The 9307-nt window shown below is 45.5% G+C and overlaps 1 pseudogene; it reads right to left on the bottom strand.

Moving 5' to 3' along the window:
• LOC102871966 overlaps positions 1 to 9307 on the bottom strand; it is a 46830-nt pseudogene that overhangs the window by 35255 nt on the left and 2268 nt on the right.

The following is a 9307-nucleotide window of genomic DNA, read 5'->3' as shown; positions in this document are numbered from 1 at the left end:
AGAGAGGGGGAGAGAGAGAGAGGGCAACTGGGAGAGGGAGAAAAGAAGGAGAGGGGCAGAGAGGGAGACAGAGAGAGGGAGTGAGAGAGATAAATTTTCTGTATGACTATAAACAGATAAGGGATGAATGGATGGGTGGATGGATGGTTAACAGATAGATGGAATTACAAAAATACCCTCCTGTCTTCAAATCCCTTCTAACACCCAGTGTCCTCCATTGGGTTCCTGAGGCTGTAAATTTTGAGGAAAGGAGTCTGATCATCTTTATTCCTCGGAGTGGCCGGTGGACTCACAGTTCCGATCTCTCAGGTCCCAGCCCATGTTACTCATTGTACCACCAAAGCAGGTCCTGAGGACTGTGCTCGAGGCACTTGTAGTAGCTTTGGTTAGTAGTCAAGTGCTTAACTGTTTGTGCCACTCATCAACAAAGATGTGGACATGAGAGACAGACAATTTTTAAAAAGTTGTGTGTTTGGAACAGTTCAAAATTAAAAACATGTTTTGAAGAAGAAATAGGCAATTAAGCATCAGGAAAACAGCGTACCTAGGCTTGGACCAGCATTTCTGGGTTCGTGGTGTTGTCCCAGTGTGTCAGCCATCCCACTGTTTCATCCTAACAAGCAGGCAAGGTCTGCGGGGCATGGAATCAAATGCCCAGGAGAGCCCTGCCCATCTCAGGAGCTCTGTAGAGCAGACTGATTCTACAGTCCACTCCTCACGCAAAGCTGGCAGACTCGCTCGGTCCCTGCTGCTTGAACACAGCACAGAGACAGCAGGGCCTCAGCCTCCACTGTCCCGCTGGCACCACACTTTTCAACAGGAAAGTCCTTCTATCGTAGGTCTGCCTTCCCCCCTCTGCGCCTCCTCACTCCAGCTCCCCATGCCTTAAACAATCCTTTCGCTTTCCTGTACCATGTAGATCTAACAGGGAGCGTTGGAGGCATGCATAGTCCATGAGAGGCAGCTAGCTGGCAATTCAAATCCACCAGCAGCCACATAAAGAAGTGGGTAGTCTCTTCGTGTGAGATTTATAGCCACTGAAAACCCACTGCAGGGCCAGCTATGTGGTGGTTCTGGCTTGACAGCAATGTAGTTTTGATTGTATAGATCTAATACTTAAACTATGGTTCATCCAATTCCAACCCATCATGACCCTCTACTGGTTTCCCAAAGATATCAATATTAACAGAAAGAGAGCCCCTCATCTTCCTCCTGGAGAGGAGATAGTTGACGGCTTCAGACTGACCACTTTGGTGTTAGCAGCACAATACTGAGTCCACTACGCCCCAGAGCTCCTAGATTTAATGTGATGGTGTTGGGTCCCGGCTGTTGGCTCCGAGTCACAGGGATCCCACATACAACAGAACAAAACCCTGGCCCATCCTGCACGGTCATCGTCATAGCTTTGAGTCAACCCAACTCACTAAAGGTCGTACATTCTCCCTCTTTTCTTTTTATCTAACATATCAGACTTTATCTAATACCAGGGAGAGGAGAAATCTCCTCCCAGTGATTTACAACACTGGAATACTCATGGCGGACCAGCTGTGGTTTGATTCTGATTCGATGGAAAATAGAAAGTGCTTCTATATGGTTGCTGAGAATTGGAACAGACTCAATAGTAAATCCTTTTCAGCTTTGACATCTTTAAAGGAGTGAATAACACGGCTTTCCTGGTGAGTTGTTGTTCACTGCCGTCAATTTAGAATCAACTCATAACAGACCCTCCAAGTGGGTTTTTGGAGACTAAATTACACAGAGAGAGACTGCCCATCTTTCTTCCTTGGAGCAGCTGGTGGTGGAATCGAGCTGCCTACCTTTGTGTTGGTAGTGCAACTCCTTTTTCACTAGGCCACCAGGGCTCTCTCTTCCTGCGGAGTTAGGTTCCAAGGCAACTTTGGCTTTAGCAGTGAAGTACTTACCCACTGTTCTACCAGGCGCGTTGCCAGGTTCACATCACAGAACTGAAACAAACCCCAGATGGTTCTCACAGAGGGACTTGGTCAAGCTCTCAGTAAATATTAACTCTTAGTCATCTATACATGTTAAAAAGAAATAGTAGATAACCTCACCATCAATCTTTGAGCTAATTAATAACCTCTATAATCCAAAATGTTGAAAGGAACTAGCTCTGGGGCCTTGAGAACCCTTTCATAAACTCTTCTTTCCCCAAATTGCCTGGCAAAGGATGTTTAATTTCAAATGGTTCCTAATGCGTTTCAGATCTCTCCACTAGTAAAAGTTTTAGGTGACATTGAGTCAGATCAATGCATAGCCTTCCTAGGAAGTATCATTCTTACAGCCTCTGCTATGCTTGGGGCCACTGAGGCAGTCACTGTATCAACCCTTCTCCTTTTCCTCTGGCCTCCACTGTAGCAATCATGATGTCCTTCTCCATGAACAAGTACCTCCTGACAACCTGCTCAGGTGTGCGAGATGAAGTCTTGCCATCTCCACTTCTGAGCAATGTCCTGTCTGTAGCAATGCAGTTCCAGCACCTCAGCATAAGTGGTGTGCATATTTACAACCCCAAGCTTCTGAGAATTTAATCATTTCCAGCAGGAGTGTTCTCATCTTGCTTCCGTGCAGTAGTTGGTGGATTTGAACCAGTGACCTTTCTGTTAGCAGTACAGCACACAGCACTCTCCACAACCAGACCCCTTTGGGCATTTATGTGAAGGACTTCAGGGTCTCGTCTACCTTCTTCTCCAGCTATCCTGACTGTCAATTTCACAAGCAAGAGGCTGACAGCTTTGAGAGCAAGCACGCTCAGTGGATAAGCACGAGTTCTGATCTTACAACTTGCTCTCTGAACAGTGTAAACGGGCAAAACTCAAGGGTGTGCCTCACTAAATAAATAAGTACAAATAAAATACAAACACTTCTTTATTCAGGAACTACTGTTCTCATCCTTTTTTTTATTTTGAAACTTGATGGAGTGAAGTGGAATGCTTTCTGAAAATACATAAGAATCATCACTGATGTTGGAAAACAGATACTTGATTTTCAGAGTCAAGTAAATCACATAGAGAGGTAATCTCAAACAGAAATGTGCATACAGCGGGATGTCACTGAACTTGAGTTTGAAAACTGAAACAAAAATACAAGCTGAGCAGCCACCACAGGGCACCTTCCATGCTTTCTACTCATGTGGTAAGAAGTCCAAAGGTGAAAATATTACTTGTAAGTTGTTAATAAATTAAAGATAAGTTTGATTTAAGAGGAAAATGTGTAAATAACTATTCATATATGTCATCTACTTTCAACCAAGTCTATGACTGAAAGGAAAATAGAGTAAAATTTAAGAGAAAATAAAAAGATGAATCCTGAGTATAACAAAGAAAGAAATTCAAGCTACAATGAAGGCATTGGGGGAAAAATACAACCAAAAAACCAAATTACAACAACAAACAAAACAAACAAAAAAACCACAACCCCCCCCAAAAAAAATCCCACCCCAGAAACTGATGGGATACAGATTGACACATTTCAACTAACAAATGCATCCCTGGATGTGCTCACTAGTCTATGCCATGAAATTTGGAGGACAGTTTCCAGGCCAGCTGATTAGAAGAGTTCTATCTCTATTTGCTTCCATATTCATGAAAGGTGATCCAGCAAATGTGAAAATTATCAAATAATATCATTAATGTCACTTGAAAGCAAAATGTTACTGAAATTCATTTAAAAAGGGCTGGAACACTAAGTTCAAGCAGGGTTTAAAAGAGGCAGTGGCATCAGGGATATGATTGCTGATGTCAGATGGATCCTGACTGAAAGTAAAGAAGACCAGAAGAATGTCTGTCTGTATTTTATTGATAAGTGAGAGGATTTGACTTAATTTACTCTTGACTTTTTGCTTGCAGAGTCCTGCATTCTTTGAGTTTGCCTTTCACTGAATGAGAACATTCAATCATTGGGTTGTTTGTTTTTTTTTTAATTCTGTGTCAGAAAGTTCCATCAGACTTTCTGACTTCAGGAAATCCATTGATTCTGTGCTATGGTCAATCTTTGGGTAACACCTTGTTTAGGTTTGGTGTGTGGTGTGAGGTAGTCTACTTCTTCATTGTCATTGCTGTGGTAGAGTTTTTCATGCCTGGGGCCTTAGCAGGCCATTGACTTAAGCACTTACAACTCCAGAGGAGGGAAGGGCAGCTCATCCTGCTTTAATTTCTGTCTGATCTTTTGAGGAAAGACTTGCTTCATTTGGGGAGAGAGATGGTCTATGAATTAACAGCCTTTTTGGTCAGGTAACTGCTGCAGTTAAGCAGGGTCCAAAGGGGTCCTCAAGGGCTGACTTGAGGGCTAAAGGGTAGCTAAGGACTATTTGGAACGTAAATTACTTCACTTGAGATACTGGTGCTCATGGCACCGGTCAGTGAGTTGGGTTGGTCTCCACTCAGTGGGGCAATCTCCACATGGCAGGGCTTTTCATGCTCCAGACAGGAGCTTGGTCTGGGTGGGAGCTCAGTACAGATCTGTATGTATTTCCTCTTGTTGTGATTGTTATGTGTCGTCAAGATGCTTGAGACTCATAACGATCCTATGTACAACAGCCCTAAACCCTGCTCTATCCCTTGCCAATCTTATTGTCTCTGGCACGCCCATCCGCATTACCCCAGTGACTGAATCAATTCATGTCATCGAGGGTCTTGCTCTCCTGTACTGTCCCTCCACCCTCCCAAACATCATGTCCCTCTCCAACTACTGGTCCCTCTTTGCAATATGCCCAAAGTATGTCAGACCAAGCTTCAGAATCCTTGCCTCCAAGGAGCAGCCTGGCTTTACCCTCTCCAGGAATGAACTTGTTTGTTTGTTCTCCTAACCGTCCTGGTATATTCAATACTCTTCTCCAGCTCCAAAGTTCAAAGGTATCAACTCTCCTTCTATCATCGCTAGTCATCGTCCAGCTTTCTGAAGCATAACAAGTAACGGCAAAGACCAAGGCCTGTATCAGGTGCACCTTAGTAGTCTCCAGACTGATATCGTTGCTCCTCAGTACCTTGGAGAGGTCGCTGACAGCAGACTTTCCCAATGAAATTCATCTTTTAATTTCCCTGCTGCTGGTACCAAGAGTGTTGACTGTAGAGCCAAACAAACTAAAGCTGTAAACAATCTCAATCTCTTCACCATCTATCAGATGTTGCCAATCAGCCCAGTGGTGAGAATCTTTGTTTTCTTGGAATTGAGCTTCAACACATATTGAAGGATGAAATCTTTGACCTTCTGCAGAAAGCACTTCAGGTCCTCCTCAGTTTCAGCAAGCAGGGTTGTGTCATCTGCAAATTGTTGATGAGTCTACCTCAAATCCTGATGTCACACTTCTCATAGAGCTGAGACTCACAGATAATCTGTTCTGCATATAGATTGAAAAGATATGGAGATAGGACACATCCTTGATACATATCCTTCCCAATTTTGAACCATGCAGTATTTCCTTGCTCTGTTCTAATGACTACCTCCTGGTCCAAGTATAATTTTTGCATAAGTACAATCAAGTGTTCTGGGATTCCCATTCTTCTCAGAGTCATCCACAGTTTGTTGTGACCCACACAGTCAAATGCCTTTGCATAGTCAATGAAGCACAGATAGACACTCCTCTGGTACTCTCTGCTTTCAGCCAAGATCTGGCAACATTAGCTATAATATCCCTAGTGCCACGGCCTCTTCTAAATCCAGCCTACACTTCAGGCAGTTCTCTATTGATGTGCTATTCCAGTCAGTTTTGGATGATTTTCATCAGAATCTTGCTTGCTAAGGTTAAATAAGTTACATTGAAAAATCTTTTGTTTCTTTGCATTCTTGGTCACTAATACCTTCATTGCCTTCTTCATGAGAGGGTTTGCAAAACATTAATATACCTGGTTTCAGTGCCTTCTTGTTGCATGAGGGCACTACCTAGATACCTCTCACCTTGGTTCATCTGTAAGGCCACACTCCTGGAACGAGTCCATTCCTGGGAACGCAGCCTCCTTACTCAGTGTAACCACTGGTCTGGGCACTTCCCTGTGCCCTTTCTTCAGTGAGATTTTGCAGTTTTCGCCCTCTGTATACTGCCTTCACCTGACTGATGTTTTACTCTCCTCTCTCTTCTTCCATCACTGGTGAAAAAGAAAGGATGATTTCTGCTTGCAAATCTCCCTTCAGCACTGTCATACAGTAGACTGTCCAAAATAGCTTTCTTGGCCTTTGACTTAATTTTCATCACATGGTTTGTTTCTCACCAAAGGTTCATTGCTGTCAAATTAGAACTGACTTATAGCTGACTCTCTGTTGGTTTATAAGGCTGTGAGTACATTGCGGAAGGTCTTCCATCTTTCTATTGAATAGTAGCTATTGGATCCAGACTGTCAGAAAGGCCTGACCTTTGAATAAGAGCACAATTCCCTCTGGACTCCATCGCCAGAGCTCTCTACATGGCTGGTTAGAACTACACTAACACAACAAAGGATATGGAAAGCACATTTTGTGTGAAAAGATGCAAATAATGTGTCTAGAGTATCGATAAGGGGCTTGGTTCGTTTTGTTACCCTGCCAAGCTTAAACTGAGCAGGTGCAGTGATGGAAGATGGGAGTCCTGCAGCCATTTGGAACATGAGGAAGTACAGTCCCTTCTCTTGAGCCAGAATTTCCTGTATGAGGAGTCCCAGCAGCAACAACCACAGAGGCGGCAGTAGCCAAGCTCCTGGGTCTCTGAACTAGAGCGGAACTAAAAGTGCTGCTTCCTGGAGTCAGAACACTGGGCTTCACCCAAACTTACTCAAAGACTGCTTGGGGAGACACCAATATTAGGAAAATGAAATCTCTGGTAGGGGGTGCTTTGGCCTGGTGGTAAAAAGCTGGGCTGCAATCTCAAAGAAAAACGGTTTGAATCCACCAGCTGCTTGGTGGGAGGATGACCAGGAAGGATGAGCAATCGCTTCCTGTGTGATTTAGTGCCTCCGAAAACCACTGAGGGTCATCTGGGGGCCGCTTCAGAATCAATGGCAAGAGCACACAAAACCAACAATCTCTGATGGCTCAGTGGTAAGGAATCCTGCTGCCAACACAGAGATACACAGTTTGAATCCACCGCCTGCCCTGTGGGAGAAAGATGGGCAACCTCCTCCCGTGCGATTTACTGCTTCTGAAAACCCACTGGAGGACAGATATAGGTGTGTTCCAACTCAAAGGTGCACAGCAACAAAAACAAACGAGGGAAAGTAATGGAAATGAAAAATGGTGCACCTAATCCAAGCCATGATGTTTTTAATAGCTTCCTAAACATCTGAAAATTGGACAATAAATAAGAACAGTCGGACTTTGAGTTGTGTGTTGGAGAAGACTATTGAATGTATCATGGACGGCCAAAAGAGCTCTAGTGGCCTGGTGGCAAGAAGCTGTGCTTCAATCTCCAAGACACGTGGTTTGAGGCAGGCCACCACTGCTCTGTGAGACGATGGGCAATCTCCTTCTGCATGATTAACTGCCTCTGAAAACCCCTGGAGAGTCCGTTGAGACTTGGTTCTGACTCTACTGTACACCATAACAACAATGGACTGCCTGCAGAACATGCACATCTACCTTGAAGGAACATAATTTTTCTCTCATTTACTTTTGGCATATTTTCAGGAGAAACAGGTCCTTGGAGACCGACATCACCCTGGAATATGTAGAGCCAGCAAAATACGGAAGATCCTCAACTAGACGGACTGCACAGTGAGAACAATGAGGGCTTCGCGCATGACAGAGGTCATGAGGCTGGAGCAGGAAAGGACAGGGCTCGAACTTGTTCTTAGCGGATCACCAGGAGTTCTAGCCGACTTGAGGACGCTGAATAGGGAAAAACGTGTCCTGAGAAGTGTTCTTGACTCTTTCTTACCTGAATTGGAATCTCTTAGCTTCCTTCATAAATCCCATAATCCTGAGTATGGTCTGGAGTCCTATGTGACCATTGCAACAGTGGACTCAGTCTACACACTGCCCGGCCCCCCACTTCTGGTGGAGGTCACAGTTTCACCCATTGGTGGCCTCGATTCATACTCACTCTGGGGGTATCTTCACCCCCTCACCACCAACGTCTTTGCTCACCTCCTGGAAGCCTCTTTTTCACTCCAGTCACCCTTTCTTCTACTCTCTCTCCACCTCCCCTCAGGCCCACCTCCACAACTGCTCTTGTCCACCTCTCTGGCTCTCCTAACTGATCCTTCAGCCCCAGTCTCCCAGGGCCTCTCCATCCTTTGTGACATGTCTTGGCTGGGTCCTGACCCAGTGACCCAATGCATCTCAGAACAAATTGCTCTTTGGACCTGCGTTCCCTCTGCAGTCAGCTGCTGATGGCTGCTGTGGCCGACAGGGCCTCATTAACTGATTGTAGAAGCAGTTCTCCACACCTTCTCCCTGCCTGACTCCAGAAGCCCTCTAACATGTGTTCAATATCACAGCGGCCTTGGGGCACAACTCTGCTAGCGCTGTATCAGCAGGTTTCCCCAACTACGCTGAGGTCTTGGAGGGCTAATGTGTCAAACAACATTTTATATCTTAGCGTAAGAAATAAAATCGAACATAAATTTATTTTTTCATAAAGCAGAAAAGCATAAAATATTTTCCCAGCTAAACAAATGACTTGTGAAAAACTATTTTAAAGGGCCAGTTGCAATTCATCCTTTAATTTCCTTTATGCTTTGTTGTTTGTTAATGAGTGTGTGTGTGGAGTGTGTGTGTGGGGTGTGTGTGCATGTAAGGGCACAGGCCTAAGTGATAAATCCTGCCTTCCCTCTCATTGCTTTCCCAGAAGGATGCTGCTGCTATGAGCTCACTGCAGGGTGGTACTTGCTCTGTTCCCTTGGGGCCGCCCAGCACCACCACACCGTAACTGTCCAGTGTGTCTTGGGTGGCTGATCATTGGGTGTATGCATTTCTGAGGTTTTTTCCTCCCATCTGTAGGCAGCAGCATTGGCTGGCGGGCAGTGGAGGACAGTCTCAGTGTCCCTAAGCCGTACCTTCCACCCAGGAGCAGCTGTCACTCCCACCTCAGCTGCCAGACAGACAGACCTGTGGTGGTTGAGTAGTGCCTGCAAGAGTCACCTTTCAGAGTGTGGGGCATCCACGTCCCCGGGCACGGTGTGTGTGTGTGTGTGTGTGCGCCCACGTCCCCGGGCATGGGGTGTGTGCCCATGTCTCAGGGCACGGTGTGTGTGTGCGCCCACGTCCCCGGGCACGGTGTGTGTGTCCACATCTCAGCACATGGTGTGTGCGCCCACGTCCCCGGGCATGGTGTGTGTGCCCATGTCTCAGGGCACGGTGTGTGTGTGTGTGTGTGTGTGTG

Source organism: Elephantulus edwardii, unplaced genomic scaffold, assembly GCF_000299155.1.
Source record: "Elephantulus edwardii isolate Elephantulus edwardi_28Jun2011 unplaced genomic scaffold, EleEdw1.0 scaffold00024, whole genome shotgun sequence".
NCBI lineage: Eukaryota > Metazoa > Chordata > Mammalia > Macroscelidea > Macroscelididae > Elephantulus > Elephantulus edwardii.
Note: the sequence above shows the minus strand (reverse complement) of the source record. Positions and strands in the feature narration are given on the sequence as shown.